This window comes from Chiloscyllium plagiosum, chromosome 36 (assembly GCF_004010195.1).
Source record: "Chiloscyllium plagiosum isolate BGI_BamShark_2017 chromosome 36, ASM401019v2, whole genome shotgun sequence".
Lineage (NCBI taxonomy): Eukaryota > Metazoa > Chordata > Chondrichthyes > Orectolobiformes > Hemiscylliidae > Chiloscyllium > Chiloscyllium plagiosum.
This window is the reverse complement of record NC_057745.1, coordinates 22,198,572-22,217,261: the sequence shown is the minus strand read 5'-3', so window position 1 is coordinate 22,217,261 and position 18,690 is coordinate 22,198,572. Positions and strand designations below refer to the sequence as shown.

At 42.1% G+C, this 18,690-nt stretch overlaps 1 protein-coding gene across 2 annotated transcripts in view; it reads left to right on the top strand.

The window, feature by feature from the left end:
• The first annotated feature begins 368 nt into the window (after positions 1 to 368).
• lysmd4 (LysM, putative peptidoglycan-binding, domain containing 4) overlaps positions 369 to 18,690 on the top strand; it is a 25,690-nt gene continuing 7,368 nt past the window's right edge. The window contains exon 1 of one of the 2 annotated variants that reach the window (XM_043677536.1): positions 369 to 766. The gene's annotated coding sequence lies outside the window, so the exon portion shown is untranslated. Of the gene's footprint in view, positions 767 to 790; positions 975 to 18,690 lie in introns of those variants that run through there. The other variant, XM_043677535.1, reaches the window with a different exon arrangement.

Below are 18,690 nucleotides of genomic sequence, written 5' to 3'. Positions count from 1 at the left end.
CGAGTGGTGCATGTTTGGAATTCTCTGCCCAGTTTGGTGGTTGAGATGGAAACCCTCAACTCAGTTAAAACAACCAGGATCTGCAGCTGAAGTGCCAGTTCCATCAAGCCTATGGACCAGGTGCTGGACTGTGGGATTAGAATGAGTGGCTAGTTTATTCAGCCAGTGCAGACAACATGGGCTGAATTGCTTCCTTCTGTGCTGGAACCTTTCTATCCTTCTACAGTCTCTCATGCACCTTTCAGCACACACAAAACAAAACACTGGATGGCAAGTGCAAAGCTGCTCATTCTCCAACCCAGCCCCAATAGCCTTCAAGGTCTCTTTATTGCATTCTTGGGGCTCAGTTCCATGAAACCTAATCATGTGCAAGAGGCTAGTTGGGAAAGGTGATGGAGTCATGGAGGAGTATTAGAACCTGGCATCAGACAGCCCTGTAGTTATTAATCATTCCTGCCGCTCAGTGGGCTCGCTTTTATAAATGAGGGGGTGGTTCAAAATGTTGCATGCACCTCACAGCAGCTTTTGCATCGAGTAATGTGCCTCGCGCCGCCGGGACCCGGGATCAAACACGTAGGCAGCGCATGCGCGGACCCTCCGCTGCCACCACCTCCTCCTCACCCGAACTTGCTGGCATCGGCCCCGCCCAGCACCGCCACCGCCTTTTCGATTGGATGACCGACTCGGCGGTACGACTTGCCATGGGTCAGCAGGACTGTCAGTCAGGATTCCCCATCACCCCGCTCCTCCTGGGGGCAGCCAGCAGGTTCGGATGTAGGGTAGTTGGGGGGAGGCGGGGACAACGTTTGTAGAGTAAGAAGAGGAGGCGACCCGGTGCTGGGGCTCAGGGTCCGATTGGAGTGAGTGAGTGAGGGAGAACCGGGACTGGAAGGCCGGGAAGACAAGGCCTCAACTGAAAGCTGTTGGGGCTGAAGGCCCGTCGTGGCCGGGTTTGGATGGAGGGTCTGACTGCGGTGAGTATTGTTGCTGCCGCCCCCCTCCCCTGTACCCCCCGGGGGCCGGGCCCTGTGTTGTGGGGTGAGGGGGAGAGGCCTTTCACTCAGCTCCCTCTCCCTGTGTGAACTGACTCACTGTGGGTGAAGATCCCTCACAGGAATATGTGGTCAGGGCTCCTGAGGCAAACGGTGTTGTCAAACAAGAGACAGGGGAAGAAATATGTGCATCTTCCAGAGAGTGGTGGATAAGCAGGGGGATGGTGGTAGGTGTCTTCAGGCATCACCCTGATAGTATAGATTGGTCATAACAACAGAAAATGCAAGGGGATGGGGAGGAGGAATGAAAATCTTTAATTGTTTCTCTTGCTCTCCATAGATGTTGCCTAATCTGATTTTGTATTTACTTAAAACCCCGAGCATTTTCTGTTTTTCTTTATTTCAGATTTCCAGCATCCATCTAGATATTTATGTTGGGAAACTATAGGTTGGCTGGCATTGTGCATTTTTACTGTAATGATTGTTTCTCACCTCAGTTATGTCATCTAAGAGGAAGTCTCTGCAATCTCGGAAGTCCCTGAGTTGTTTTTGCTCCCACTTTCGAAAAGCTTTGACTTTAACTTTCTGTTTTGGTTCTGTACAGCCAAACAAATATTTATTCTACTTCTTTCACCGTGCCATTGGTAGCTGTGTCATTCTGGATCAAGACTCTGGAATTCCCACTGTTGAGCACTCTACTGCCTGCCCTTTTAAAACCCTTTTCAAAGCCGTTCTTTTGTCAAGTCATCGATACCTCCGATCTCCTGTGGCTGTATCATTTTTTATATGATTATGTTCTAGGGTGCTTTACTTAGTTAGAGATGCTTTATTAAAGCAATTTGTTTTATCACAAACACAATAATAAATTGAGTCTAAGCATTCTTACTTCCTGAGACTGACAATAGATTACTTGCCTGTTTGACCTCTTAGCAAAAAGAATGAGTAAGACTCGACCAAATAGAGAAAGTTAAAAGTTACACAATACCAGGTTATAGTCCAACAGGTTTATTTAGATATATAATAAAGGAAAAATTGGTTTGTGGGAAATTTCTGTTTGAGACAACACTTCTAAGACTAGGAATGCCTAGTAATGTTAATACTTTAAATGATACTGGAGACAAGTATTCACAGTATCTAAGACCAGGCTTTATCTTTAGGAGAAAATAGAGAAGTTAGTATTACTGGTATGTGACCTTTGTCATGTTATCTAGTCAATTGATACGTTTGCTTAAATGTTACTCTTGTAGTTTGTTACCTTTTGAATGCTATTGAGTTTTATTTGTTTTCTTCATATCATGAGGTGCTTTGTCTTGGTGTTACTCTATTAGAAATAAAGAAAGTGCTTCGAGTATGTAGTACCTTTCGCAACTTCATGATGTGGTGGCCACTGAAGTTCTTTTGAAGGGATTAAGTTTTTGGGGAAATGCAGCAGAAGCACAACAAAAATTCAAGCCATGATATAATTTCCTAAGTGTTTCTGTTGCATTGTCTGATCATCTACTTCCCATAATAAGCATTCAAGATTGATTAAAATCCCTTTAAAATTTAGTTGTGCTGTGCCTGACCAAAATAATCTGTGCCATGTCTTTTTCTATTGTAGATATGTGTGTTGTTTACATGTCTGCAGAGTTGCATACTCCTGCAGCCTGGTGGGAACATAGCCTAGGGTGCACTTAAACTGTCATTACTGTTCCCTTTTAAGTCAACTTTTTGAAGCCTCTCAAAAATCCCAGCAAAAAATGGGGCTTGACTTGTCTAGAGTAGAACCACTGTGGGTCTGGGTGATTGCAACCCTTGCCATTCACTAAGTGGGGTTGAAAAATGTGGTGCTGGAAAAACACAGCAGGCCAGGCAGCATCCGAGGAGCAGGAGAATTGACGTTTCGGTCATAAGCCCTTCTTCACTAAGTGGGATCTGCTCTGTGTCAATGTGTCTTATATCTTTGTGGTATCTTCATACTTTTTGATTTTTTTTTGAACAATGCTATTTAGCAAGCAAGATTGGGTCGATTGAGGACAGCTTCTTTATATTGTTTGGGGAATGTATTGAGTATTAATCTTTAAGATGTGGAAGTTGTTTACACAGTCTTATCACTTAATAGAAACAATATGTTAATGATGTTTTATAACTTTAGTTTGAGACTATCCAATAAAGTACTTGCCTCCTGCTGTACATAAAATTATGAAAGAAATATTACTTTATCTGCCATGATGTCATTGGAATTGACCTTAATTCTGTTGCTTAGATCTTTTGAAGGTGGCAGGTTGCTTGACTAGAAATCCAGATATCCAGGTAATGTTGAGAGGACTGTGATTGAATCCATGCAACAGCAGATGCTGGAATCTATATGCCTTTTGAAATCAAAAATTCATAATCTAATGATGATTGAATCAATTATTGGATGTTGTAAAATCCAATAATGGGTTCCATAATGTCCTTTAGTGAAGGAAGGTTGTGGTCCTTACTTGATCTGGCATCCATGTAACTCCAGATCCACAGCAATGTGGTTGGATTTTAATTATCCTCTGAAATGGCCTATCAAGCCACATAATTGTATCAGGCTGCTAAAAAAAAGTCGCAAATCAGCAGTGAAACCAGACAGGAGAAAGTGAGGTCTACAGATACTGGAGATCAGAGCTGAAAATGTGTTGCTGGAAAAGCGCAGCAGGTCAGGCAGCATCCAGGGAACAGGAGAATCGACGTTTCGGGCATAAGCCCTTCTTCAGGAATCCAGAAACCAGTGAAACCCGACAGACTACCAGGCTTCAATCTAAGCACCCAAAAATGACAAATTCCAATCAGTCTTGTCAACCCTGCGAAGACCTCTTTAATAACATCTGGGGGCTAGTGCCATGAATGGAAAAGCTGTCTTGTAGGCTAGTCAAGGAACAGCCTGGCATAATCATACTCACCGAGTTATACCTCACAGGCAATGGCCTAGACAACAACATCACCATCCCCAAGTGTGTCCTATCCAAACTGCAAGACACAGACAGCAGAGATGGCAGCACAGTGTGTAGGTTCTTTTGCTGAGATTTCACATACATGATGCAATTTGCAGACACCAACGTCTGCAAAAAGTTAGTTTATTAAAGCTCGTACAAGCTAGCTGACCCCTCTGACACTCTAGTTGTGTGAAGTTGAGTCAAAATGAGGCCCCGAACAAAGAAAACTCATACTCTTTATACAGGTCAGTTGGTAATGCTTACAGGTATTCTGGCCATCCCCTGACCCTCATAATCACATGTTACATCAGATACAATGGTAGGATGAGGTCATCCTCGGAGATAATGTAAATGCCCTAATCCTGAGGAATTGTTATGCATACAATTTCCTGACTCCGTGATTCCCCAAGACAATGTAGGTGTGATATGTCCTGGCTTCGGGGTAGCCCTGCAAATGGATTCTCGCTCCGCTACTTTCCCAGAAAATGTAGGTGTGATATGCTTCAGTATCGGGGGTGATCATGCAAGCGAACCTGATTGGCTAGGGGATGGCTATGAAAGTATTTCAGAATGGAAGGGGCTGAATGAGAGTTGAATTTGATAATACCAGAAGGGTTGTAGTAGTAAATGACTGTCTAAATGAAGTGGGACTAATCCGCATTCCTGCATGAATGTCATCTCCACTCACTTCCAGGATGTTTAGCTTCTGGGGAAAGACAATGCAGTTTAACCCTTTTAATATTACATTAATATCCAGGGAGACAGTCCAATTTTATCTTTAACATTACAAGTGGAATACAGTAGGGAGTGATTTCTCCAGGGAGTCGTCAGCATTGCCTCCAAATTATATGAAATCTCATGGAATCAAGTCAAATATTATCAAGCAGAAGCACCATAGGTGGCAAAGAGGCAGAATGCAGTCTTCAATGTCCATGATTAAGTATGGCTTGACAGTATCACTACTGCCCAAGCTGGTTGAGTCCTGAAAGACACATTGTTTGACAGGCTGTTACACTGGGTATTCAATAGGTGCTGACGGAATCAACAAGGGGAAAAAAAATTGAATTCACCCACATCAATCTGCCTGTCACAAATGTATCTGTCCATGCCAGTATCCGTAGAAGTGACCACTGCGCAGTTTTTCAGGCGATGAGATGTGCGACACAGCCAGCATGCTAAATGGGATTGATTTCAAACAGATGTGGCAGATTAGGCATGCATGAGGTTGTGTCAGCCATCAGCAGCACCAGAATTGGACATGCAACACAATCTGCAACCTCAGGACCTGGCATATACTCCACTGTGATCATTATCTATAAGACTTGGCAACAATCCTCGCTCAATGAAGAGTAGAGAAGGGCATGCCAGGAGTAGTGCCAGGCATAGCTGAAAATGAGGTGTCAACTTGGAGAAGCTATAACACAGGACTACTTTCATGTAAAACAACAAGTGATAGATAGGGCTAAGTGATGCCACAATGGACCAGATCTAAACTCTGCAGTCCTGCTACATCTGGTTGTGAATGGTGGTTGGCAATTAAGTGCAGCTCTCCAACAACACTCAAGTATGATTCTGTGAAGCTTGTTACTTCCCAGGATAAAGTAGCCCACTTGATTGGCACCACATCCACAACATTCACTGCCTTTACCACCATCATCACTGCCGCTGCAGTGTGCATCATATGCAAGATGCACTGCTGAAATTCACCATGGCTGCAATGACAACACCATCCAAACCCACAACCAATACCATCTAGAAGTCAAGGATAGCACCTACATGGGAGCATCACCACTTGCAAGTTCCTTTCCAAGCCATCTGCCATCAATATGACCATCCCTAAACAGTCGGAATTGTAGAAAACTCTTTTCCTCAATTAAATGGATTGAAGTGGTTCAAGAAAGCAGCTCACCGCCACTAGTAAAAGCTAGACTAATCAATAATATCCATATCCTATGAATGTGTTTTTTTTTTAAAGTTGATGTTCAATTTGTTGCTGAAAAGGTGGTTTGGAAAATGCACATTTGATCCTTAGATTTGTTAATTGAGAGCATGAGCGCAAAAGTAAGGAGCTTAGGCTCGTCCTTCACAAAAATCCTGGATTGGCCTCAACTGGAATATTGTGTATTGTTTTGTCCAACATTAAGTTGGGAATAATATCCTAGGAGAGGATTACTCTGGATTGCTACAGATCATTGACCCTGATGTCAGTGGTGGGAAAGTTGCTGGAGAAGGTACTGAGGAATAAAATCTATTTATTTTTGGAAAAGACTGGGCTTATCAGTGAAAGGCAACATGGTTTTGTGTGGGGGAGATCTTGCCTTACCACCTAAATAGAGTTCTTTAAGGAAGTGACCAAGTTGATAGATGAAGGAAGGGCTGTTGATGACATATACATGGACTTTAGTAAGGTGTTTGATAAAGTTTCCCATGGTAAACTAATGGAGAAAGTGAAGTTGAGTGTGCAGGGTGTTCTAGCTAGGTGGATAAAGAACTTGTTGAGCAACAGGAGACGGTAGTATTTGAAGGGAGCTTCTCGAAATGGAGAAAGGTGACCAGTGGTGTTCCACAGGGATCAGTGCTGGGGCTACTGTTGTTTGTGATATACATAAATGATCTGCAAGAGGCACTTGGTATGATCAGCAAGTTTGCAGATGACACAAAGATTGGTGGAGTAGCAGAAAGCAAAGGGGACTATCAAAGAATACAGGAGAATATAGATATACTGGAGAGTTGGGTGGAGAAGTGGCACATGGAGTTCAATCCAGGCACATGTGAGGTGATGCATTTTGGGAAGTCTAATTCTAAAACAAATTATACAGTAAACAGAGGATCCTTGGGAAAAGTTGATGAGCAGAGAGATCTGGGAGTTCAGGTCCATTGTACCCTGAAGATAGCTGCTCAGGTGGATAGTGGTCAAGAAAGCATATGGCATGCTTTCCTTCATCGGACGGGGTATTGAGTATAAGAGCTGGCATGTCATGTTAAAATTGTACAAGACATTGGTTCGGCCGCATTTAGAATACTGTGTATAGTTCTGGTCGCCACATGACCAAAAGGATGTGGACGCTTTGGAGAGGGTACAGAGAAGACTTATGAGGATGTTGCCTGGTATGGAAGGTGCTAGCTATGAAGGGAGGTTGAGTAGGTTAGGATTGTTTTCATTAGAAAAAGGGAGATTGAGGGGGGATCTGAATGAGGTCTACACAATCATGAACGGTATGGACAGGATCGATAGAGATGAGCTTTTTCCCAGGATGAAGTATTCAATAACGAGAGGTCAGGCTTTCAAGGTGAGAGGTGGAAAGTTTAAGGGGGATACACGCGGCAAGTACTTTACACAGAGGGTGGTAGGTGTCTGGAACGCATTGCCAATAGAAGTAGTAGAGGCAGGCACGGTAGATTCATTTAACTTATGTCTGGACAGATGTATGAGTAGGTGGGAGGCAGAGGGATACAGATGCTTAGGAATTGGGTGGCAGGTTTAGACAGTGGATTTGGATCGGCTCAGGCTTGGAGGGCTTGATCCTGGGCTGTAAAGTTTCTTTGTTCTTTCTTTGAGAGGGTGCAGCAGCATGCCCTAATAGGGCACCAAGAGTGAAATATTTCTCTTAAATGGAGTGGATGGGAAAGTTGGGGTTATTCTCCTTTTAAGATATGAGGGTTAAAGGAGAGTTGGTGGAGATGTTCAAAATCATTTGATATAGTAAGTGAAAAGAAATCGTTTCTAGTGGTCGAACGGTCAGTGTTCAGAAGAAAGGTTTAAGGCAATTGGCAAAAGAACCAGAGAAACTTATTTTCCAAACCAAGTTGCAATCCAGAACACACTGACTGGAAGAATGATGGAAGGAGATTCAGTTACATTAAAAGGACAAATGATTAAGTACTTAAAGCAAAATGAATTGTAGGGTTGTAGGGCAAGTGGAATTAATTAGATAACACTCAAATAACTACACATCAATTATAAGCAAAGTGATTTCCATCTCTCCTATATCATTCTGTTTGCATTCATTTTGACCCTAAGCAATCCATGTCTACAACGATTGCAAGCTGAATTTAGGATAAAGTGTCTTCTGCCTCAATTTTAGAAGCATCCGCAGTTCATGCTATATGCAATGTTTTACTACAATGTTGCAAGTAACATCCATGACACTCGCCCACTCTTACATTAATCTCTGGAGCTAGTGTCCCTTGTTCTGCTCAGCTGTACATTTAAATAATAATCACATTAAGCAAGCACACACAAGTCCAGATTGTCAAGTTTAATTATTAATGTGGGCTTACTCAATCTGACAGCTGAATGTTCAGAGTTAGTAGGTGTGAAGCTGGAGAAGCAAAGCAGGTCAGACAGCAACCAAGAAGCAGGAAAGTCAACATTTCAGGCCAAAACCCTTCATCAGGACTAGGGAGGGGGGCAGTCCAGAAGTATATAGAGGAACGGGGGTGAGGCTGGGGTGAAGGTAGCTAGGATGGTGGTAGGTGAACGCAGGTAGGGGATTATTGTGATTGTTTAGTGGGAAAGGTGGAGCAGATAGATGAATGGGAAAATGGACAGATTAGAGCAGGTCAGGGAGGCGAAGAGGAGGGGTGAAGCTGGGCATGAGATAAGGTTGGGGATGGATGGACTTTGAACCTGGTGAAGTCAATATTGACACCATTGGCAGTAAGCTTCCTAGGCGAAATATCAAGTTGTTCCTCCCAGTTTCTGTTTGGCTCACTCTGTCAGTGGAGGAGGCCAAGGATGGACATGTCGCTGAGGGAATTGAAATGGATGACAACCGGAAGGTCGGGTTGGTTGATGCATGCAGAGCATAGATGCTCCACAAACCTGTCCCCAAATCTGCGTTTGGTCTCCCCAGTATAGAGGAGACCACACATTTCCACTGCTATCCCCAGGTTACCTCCTCTGCATGTAGCTCTTCAACCGCATTCTGAAGCAATCTTGCTATTACAGCCTCATCTCCTTCCTCAGTGTCTGTCTACTCAGCCGGTTCATCCCCCAGGGACTCCACATAACCTTCAGACGTTGACAATTTGGACCCAGCCATGCCTGAGGAAAGTTGAATATTCATCATATTATATTGCCAGTGCTTCCTAATTTAGCATTTTATTTACTCTATGGTTTGGAATAAGAATGACTCAGTTCACCCTATGTAATGTAGAATTTTTTTTCATTTTCCCATACCATCAATTCCTTTCCCTTATAAATATTTACATAGTGCACAGTGGTTTGGTGTGGAATTTTTTTTATCACTTGGAATTTGTGCAGCTATCGCAAGATTAGACAACAATTTTCTGTTTAGCTACTCTGGACAGTATTGTTCTCTGAGGCAAAAGAAATAATAACAAACTTTAAATAATAACAGCTGAATCCCAGAAATTGTGGTTTGTGTTCACAGCACACAATATGATAAAATACGAAGACTGTTTATCGACAGACTAGAGCATGAAGAGTGAAACATACTCCTGATATGTAAATATTATAGTTTTAGATGCAAGTGATGAGTAACCACAAATTCAATACCTTTGTAACCTTTCTACTACAAATTGCCAAATGCAACAACCGATTTCCCTACCCCTCCTTTACTAGACTAGTGCTATACTAGACTGTCCACCTATTGACAGGCTGGTAAAATAGTATAAACAATGACTGCAGATGCTGGAAACCAGATTCTGGATTAGTGGTGCTGGAAGAGCACAGCAATTCAGGCAGCATCCGAGGACAGGCAAAATCCGAGGACAGGCAAAATAGTATGACCATCATTACTGCCTCCAGAGATAGCAAACCTCACCTGAGGATTGGTATTCAGCTGGATTTAAAGTGGTAGCACTGTCCCAAACAGAGGTTTTAATACCCTCCTTGGCAGGGCTGAACTCACAGTCTAACAACACAGATCAGCAATGCAGTTTTCCATTTGATGATTAGTGTAGGCAATCCTCAGCAATTTTGGAAGGCCCAAAGACAAGAAATTAAGCCATAAAGTATGCCAATTAAACATCTTCATTGTCAAGCATGAATTACTCATTACAGTGACTCCTATTTGTATTTTGTGTTTGGAGCAAAACAACAAAAAATGAGGAAGTTGGCTCTGGTTTTAGTGGTTTGTACTACTGTAACTATCCTAGATTGGATCTCAGTGAGTGGAACTGTTTTTATAATCCCAAATTATTGTATTTATATGATAACGCTATTGAAACCACAATTTGGTTTACTTTCATCTCATTTGTTTGAACTTGCTTATCTCCTGGTGATTGTATAATTGAATGGGCTGGTGGTCCCAATAGGCCAAACCAAAGAATAAATAAATCTGTGCAGTGTATATGACTTTTTTAAGGGTTGTTGTGATGCAGTGGTTGTGTTTATACTTCTGAGCCAGAAGACCAGTATTCGTGTCCCACCTGTTCTGGAGGTATACCTATGAGTAAATCTGTGAACAGCTTGATTAGAAAATATCTATGCGGGGGATCTAAGATGGTGGTGATCTGAGAAGATCACACTGCAGAGCTTCGCTTCACATCACAGCAGGAGCAGAATCGTCCTTTAACCCGCCCAACCCAGGTCATCAGGATTTCTTGGGGCGTTGGAAAGATTGTGGAGCCCCAAGAGACATTTAAAAATTGACTTACCTGTATTTTCAGCTGTCCAGAAATGCCTAAAAAGGGAGGAGGAGCTTCTGAGGCCAGGCCTGCAGCAGCCTCTGAGCCGATTACTCTCCAGGACCTGGTGAACCACCTCTCGAAATCTCGTGAGATGTTGGGGAAACAGATTGAAGAGAAGCTGGCTCCAGTTTCTCGCATGCTGCAGAAGCATGAGCAGCAGCTGGGAGACCTGGAGAAAAGGACGGATGAGGTGGACCACAGGGTCACAGTGGTGGAAACTGCCAGTTCATTCAAGGAAGAGATCCAAGCCCTGAAGACGCAGGTTTGTAATTTGCGTGACCAAGTGGATGATCTTGAAACCAGGGGCAGGAGAAAAAACATTCGGATCATCGGTCTGCCTGAGGGTAAGGAAGGTGAGTGGCCTGTGGAATTTGTTGAAGGTTGGCTTCCGAAATTCCTTGACTTGGAGACTGGCATAAGAGGATTGAAGATCGAGAGGGCTTACCCGGTCGCAGCGCGGAGGTTGGGTCTGGGTCAACGCCCTCGTCCTTCCTGGTGCGGTTCCATCATTACCGGGATAAGGAGAGAGTCATGGAGGCTTTCAGACTCCAGGGGAAGGATCCAAAAGCCATAAGTTACGAGGGGTCTAAGATCATGTTTTTTCAGGACTTTTCAGCGGCGGTGATCCCAAAACGAAAATCATGTGATGGTGTCAAGAGAAGACTGAAGGAACTTGGGATTCAGTACTCCCTGAGATATCCGGCAGTGCTTCGGATCACCTTAGATGGATCCATGCATCTCTTTGACACATCGGAGAAGGCAAGAGACTTTGTGGACAAACTAACCTAATTTAAACAATTGTAGTATGTATAAATATTGTTGCTTGGGTATGCATTTATCATTCTGTAAAAGAAATGGAGAAAATTCGGTTGGAGCTTTGTTTTTCCCCCTTTTTTTCCCTCTATTGATAATAATTTGGTTCAAACTATGTCTGGCGGTGGTTAAGATGTACATTTTAAATTTCTAAGTTAGGACATAACAAAGAATGGGTGGGATATTTATTCCCCTATTTTTAATAAAATAATTTTTTTATTCATATTGATATTCTATGGAGTTTTTATTCTTTTTAGCTTGTGCTTGCGATGCGGCTCTGGCTAGGAGAAGTGAAGGTGGTTGAGATGGTTAGATTCCTATTTATGGGCAGTTCGGGACGGGTAGTTGCCCCCTCCGGGCAGGGGGTGAGTTCCCTTACTCAGCGCTATTGGCGCTTTATATGTTGGTTTGTTTTCTGGTTTTTGTTGTTCTTTTGTTATCAATAATTTTGTATGTTTATTAAATGTAGTGGCTTTTATATTTGGTGGACCATGCAACACTTAGGCTCAGCAATTTGTGGTTCGGGTTCCTCCTCTCTGGAATTTAAATGTAATTGCAAAAGATTATGGCTAATGATTTAATTAAATGGTGTACCTGGAATATCAAGGGAAGTTACTCATCAATTAAGAGGAAAAAGGTCCTCTTGAGTCTTAGAAAGGAGAAGGTGGATATTGCTTTGTTACAGGAGACACATTTGGATGACAAGGAGCATCTGAAATTACAGCAGAATGGCTTTGACCGAGTTTATTTTTCATCATTTAATACCAGAAGTAGGGGAGTCAGGAAAAATTTCTCATTTAAATTGTTGGAATGTTTTAAAGACACATACGGGAGGTTTGTAATTCTTAAAGCCTTGATAAATGGGGAAGAATATGGCATTTTAAATGTTTATTGTCCCCCAGCTCATCCTCTTAAGTTCTTGGTAGATGCTTTTTCTAAACTGATAAGTCTCAAGTCTCGGCACATCATTATAGGGGGAGATTTTAACTACCTCATGGACCTCACAGTAGACAGGTTGCCTAAAGGTCCCTCGATACCCTCTGCACAAACTAAACAGTTTTTGGGTTTGTGTGGGGAATTAGGGTTGGTGGACGTCTGGAGGTGTCTCCACCCTACAGGTAGGGATTTCACGTTTTTCTCCAATCCGCACAGATGTCACACGAGGATTGATTTTTTTTTTCTGACCCCTGCGGTAACCCTGGATTTGGTGGCATCCTGTATGACTGGTAATATTGCCATCTCTGATCATGCTCCAGTATACCTCATGGTTAAGATTAAGGATCTTACAATGGATTCAAGGTACTGGCGAATGGACCCCTTTATTCTCATGGACAGTAAGTTTGTGGAGTATTTCTCTAGGGAATGTCAGGCATTCCTAGACATCAACATAGGCTCAGTTGATACTTCATCTGTTCTCTGGGAAACTGCCAAAGCTTATGCCAGGGTGTTAGTTATTTCATTTTCCACCATTAGGAAGGGGCAGAAGAGTAAGCAGCAATGTCTCCTTGAAGCACGGTTGAAGGCATCCGAGAAGGCCTATTTTGACAGACCCTCATTGGTCAAACGACAGAGGATTACAGCACTGCGGTTTACACTAAATTTCGTGCTCACGCAGACGGCAAAGAAGGAGCTGGCTTTTGCAAAGCAAAGGTTATACGAGCATGGTGACAAGCCAGGAAAATACTTAGCATACCGTGCCAGTAAGAGAAGTATCCCACAAACCATTACAGCAATTAGGGAAGAGTCTGGGAACCTAACATGTGATTCTAAAAAGATTAATGTGGCGTTCTAGAGATTCTACTCTAAGTTATATCAGTCTGAGAATTGTGAGGAGGGGCAGGCCAAAATGGAATCCTTTTTTAGCAATCAGAGCAAGAAGTGCAGGAAGCTGTGAAGCAGCTTCAGAGTGGAAAGGGGCCTGGTCCTGATGGACTTCCCAGTGAATTCTATAAGGAATTTATAAGTACACCGTCAGGCCCAATGCTGAATATGTTTAATGACTCATACAGTCATGATTGTCTCCCACCATCTCTGAGAGAGGCCAATATTTCACTTATCTTTAAAAAAGGGAAGGATCCGGAAGACTGTGCTTCATACAGGCCCATCTCACTCTTAAATGTGGACTTTAAGATTCTTTCTAAGGCTTTTGCGTTAAGGCTGGAGACTGTGTTACCCTCTATTATTAAAGAGGATCAGATGGGCTTCATAAAGGGTCGCAGATCCTCCAATAACATTAGGAGACTGCTTAACATAATTCAAGCATGCCAACAGCAGTCAATACAGGGATTGGTGATTCTTTAGATGCAGAGAAGGCATTTGACCGAGTTGAGTGGTCGTACCTTTTCTACACTCTAGACCGGTTTGGTCTGGGCGAAGTTTTCATAAGATGGGTAAAGATTCTCTACAGTGTACCGCTCGCGGCGGTCATTACCAACGGGGTACGATCAAGCAATTTTAATATTTCTAGGGGCAGCCGGCATTGGCAGAGGCCATTCATGGAGATCTCAAAATTACATAAGATCTCGTTGTATGCAGATGATGATCTAATTTTCTTGACAAATCCAGCTGTCTCAGTGCCTTGCCTGATACAATGCATTAAACGTTTGGCGCTTTTTCAGGGTATAAGATTAATTTTGCTAAATCAGAGGCTATGCCTATGGGTGGTCTTAAGAAAGAGTTAGCTCTTGAGAGTGACTATTTATTCCCATTTAGGTGGTCACAAGGGGGTTTTGTGTATTTGGGCATATTCATTACTCCAGTTCAGGATTGGCTGTTCAAAGCCAATTTTACTCAATTATTTGAAAAAATTATACAAGATCTCCAAAGATGGGAGGCACTTCCAGTCTCATGGTTGGATCGGATAGCGCTTGTTAAGATGAATATTCTCCCTCGTTTGCTCTACCCTATATGGATGCTCCCCCTGATTTTCAATAAACAAACACTCAAGACTGAACATTTGGTTCAGCTCCTTTATCTGGCACCGTAAACGGCCCCTCATTAAATTAGCCAAACTGCAATTGCCTCACAGATTGGGGGGAGTAGACCTTCCGGACATTAAAAATGACCAATTAAGCTCGCTCTTGACCTACGTGAGTGATTTGGGTTTGTGGGGACCCTTTTTCAATATGGCTAGATATCGAAGTCTCCCAGGCAAGATGCCCCCTTACCAGTTTGCTGTTTTTGGACAAGGTGAGGACAGTTAGCGAATATTTTCATAACCCAATAGTCATCAATACTGTTAAAGCATGGAGGGCAATTCGGAAGAGTAGAAGGTAATATTGGCAAAACATCTTTGTTTACACCTTTAGTGGGTATGCCGGGTTTTCAACTGGGTATGATAGATTCAGGATTTAAACATTGGGTAGCTAGGGGTATATCCTGCATGGGTGATTTATTTGAGGGAGATGTAATGATGTCCTTCGATCAGTTAGTACGGAAGTACGAGTTACCTAATAGAGACCTCTTTCTTTTTTTTCAAGTTAGGGATTTTATTAAAAAAAAAGACCACACTTTTGACTGATCCCTACAAATCTGACATAGAAAGAGGGGTACTAAGGGCTAAGAGTACACTCTCTCACTAATTGGGGGGTGCCCCCTCAGATGAGTCTGATCGACTCTGCAAGATGTGGGAAAGAGAGCTGGGTGTTGAAGTTTCTTCAGAGGCATGGGAGGATATTTGGGAGAATGCGAGGAAGATATCAATTTGCAGTAGGACCCATGTTTTATAGTTGAAGATTCTCCATAGGGTCCACCTAGCCCCAGACCGTTTGTCAAAATTTAAACCAGAGGTATCTTCAGCATGTCCCAAGTGCAAGGTCTGCACGGGTACTCTTACCCATTGTCTTTGGTCTTGTGACAGGCTTCAAACATATTGGAGCGCTGTGGTGGGTGCAATGGAGAGGATTTTAGGTGTGGGGGTGGAGAAGGACCTTATTTCTCTCCTTTTGGGCCCATTGTATTTCCTGCAGACACGCATAAGAAAAAACTTTTCAATATCCTTACGTTCTGTTCAAGGAAGAATATCTTGCTAGGTTGGATATCAGAAAAAACCCCAGGCCTGTCGGGTTGGCGGAAATTGTTATGGAGCATATTCCCCTGGATTTTCTCACAAATATGGTACACAACAAAACTGAGAATTTTTACAAAACATGGCAACCCTTTTTGAAATACCTGGACACAGATTTATCTGCCACACTAACAAGGGCTTTTATATAGCCGTAACGATTGTGTTTCATGAGTCCAATATCCATGGAGGACAAACTGTGAATGTATGAGTGTTTTGTTTGGCTGGGCCGAGTTATTACTATTTATTTGTTTGTTGTTGGGGTTGGGGAATTTTTTTATTATTTGGGTATAGTTTTGTACTATTTTTGTACTGTTTTGAATTGCATTGTTTTGTATTTGTTGTAATATTTAAAAATCTATTTTTTCTTAATAAAAATATATTATTTTAAAAAAAGAAAAATCTATGCTACTTATCTCTGTGATCTGCCTGTATTGCTCGCAAGACAAAGCGTTTCACTGTGCCTCGGTACACGTGACAATAAATTCAATTCAATTCAAACTACAACCTGATGCTCACATCCAAGTCTACAACTTTCTATCAGAGTTTATTTTTTCTTAATAGAAATGTATACAGTGTCACTCCATGCTGTAAAATTGCAAAAATGAACTGCATAGCCAAACACCAAGAAGAGAATTGGCACCAAGGGAAACATGCTCCTGACAGCTTTTTACATTCTAGTCTTTACATTTGTAGAGCACTAGGTACCTGTCCTTTCGCTTTCACCTATGCACAGCCGGGAAACCATTATAACTGATGAACAAGAAGGTTTGGATGGTGAGAGAAGAAAGGAGCTTCAGCTTCTTGACAAAAATAATTCTCTCAAAATGGTTGCATCTGTTTATTTCACAAAATTTTTCTCCCTCCGTCAGATTTAGATTTAGATTACTTAGTGTGGAAACAGGCCCTTCGGCCCAACAAGTCCACACCAACCCTCCAAAGAGCTACCCACCCAGACCCATTCCTCTATATTTACCCCTTCTCCTAACACTACAGGCAATTTAGCATGGCCAATTAACCTAACCTGCACACTTTTGGACTTTGGGAGGAAACCGGAGCACCCAGAGGAAACCCGCACAGACACGAGGAGAATGTGCAAACTCCACACAGACAGTTGCCTGAGGCAGAAATTGAACCCGGGTCTCTTGCGTTGTGAGGCAGCAGTGTTAAGCACTGTGCCGCCCTACTTTAACACTTCCTGATTGCATGATTTATTCGGAAGATTTTATCTGTTGAGAGTCATCGAGGCATGCTTGAGATTGTGGTAGAATGATTGATTCTTAAAATTTGTGGGTTTTTTTGTTATTTCACCTCTTTATAGAGACAGCTAAGAATAAGGTTGTACTATGTGGGGAGTTTGAAGTTAGCTTGCATGCTAATTTTCTTTGAAATGGTGGAATGAAGGAAGAGCAGGTGATGCCATTACTACAGTACAAGCTACTTTGTTGTGATTTAAGAGATCAAAAATGTTTTTTTTTAAACCTGTGTTAATAGACCCTAGTTAACTGATTTAATTTTCATTACAAAATGTATAAAGAAATATAGGATGTGGATCAGAACATGGAAGTCATGTTGATTTTGAATACCACAACTGCATTTTGTTATATTGCTGGCAGATAAGAAAATCGCATAACAGCATGTTGCATTTTGTGGACACATTTAGTCTGCAGGTACAGACCTAAACTTGCCAGCTGCAGTTTGTCTTTAAGCAACCTGTATGGAATTTCAGTCCTGTTACTTAGGCTTTTTGAGCTATGTGAATTCAAACAGAAGTCCTGTCATGGCTGTTCAATTTTAAATGTTAATGCTGAGCGACATCCTTCAATATGCCGATGTATTTAAAAAATAATCCAGGACGTTTAGCAGATAGCATGTTCTACTTCTTTTTGAATCTAATGTGAACCTACTCTGGAAGTACATTCCTTACATTGAGTGGTTTACCATCAAGTGGTTGAAACTACATGTAAAAAGCAGAATATTGCAGATATTAGAAATCTTAAAAGCAGGATTTAGTAAAACATACAGCTGGTTGTGTATTGAAGAAGTCTTGTGCTGCTTTGTTCGGAGATCAGACAAAGTAATGACTCCAGATTTATGAATTCATCATTGATCCAAAGCACCTTCCACTAGCATTTGTATGAAAGTGACCTAGTAGTGTTAACTTTGAACATCATACTGTAAGTTTGGAGGTTTAGTTTACTCACAACTAGGTAGGTATTCAATGCAAATTTGTACTGAGCAATGTAATCAAAAGCTTGAGAGGTTTGCAGGTATTATCCTAGAAATTACTTGCAGTTGGTTAAAGGTGATTGTCAATACCATACATCAAAGCATTAAGCCATATCACCGAATCACAGCTAAAACTGAATGGAGCTTCCTACGTTACAAAAAATAATTTTATTAACAAACACCTGGAATTTACAGTCAGTTACATTTTAAAAAAAGCATTCAACAAAGTCTCATGTAGTACTAACTCACCCATCTTCTGCATCAAGACAAACAAGGTTTTATGTTGGTACCAACGGAGTTCCTAATTCTTCACATTGACTTGACAATTTCAGAAAATACCAATGAGTAAGAAACTAGTGGAAGTGAAAAAGCACCGAATGAAAGATCTGCAAAAGCTAAATAAGGTGGATGCTGGAAATATGAAATAAACCAATAAAGGATCACCCTCGACAAATTAGGCAACGTTCCTGAAGAGAAACAAACAGAATTAACTTCTCTCAAGCTTATGACTACTCATAAGATTTTTGTTGCAAACGTTTCGTCCCCTGTCTAGGTGACATCCTCAGTGCTTGGGAGCCTCCTGTGAAGCGCTTCTGTGGTGTTTCCTCCGGCATTTATAGTGGCCTGTCCCTGCCGTTTCCAGTTGTCAGTTTCAGCTGTCCGCTGTAGTGGCCGGTATATTGGAACCAGGTCGATGTGTTTGTTGATGGAGTTTGTGGATGAGTGCCATGCTTCTAGGAATTCCCTGGCTGTTCTTTGTTTGGCTTGCCCTATAATGGTAGTGTTGTCCCAGTTGAATTCATGTTGCTTGTCGCCTGCGTGTGTGGCTACTAAGGATAGCTGGTCGTGTCGTTTGGTGGCTGGTTGATGTTCATGGATGCGGATCGTTAGCTGTCTTCCTGTTTGTCCTATATAGTCCTACACACACAGACCAAGTCCTGAACTATGAAAGCAACCACCCCAACACACACAAACGAAATTGCATCAAGAC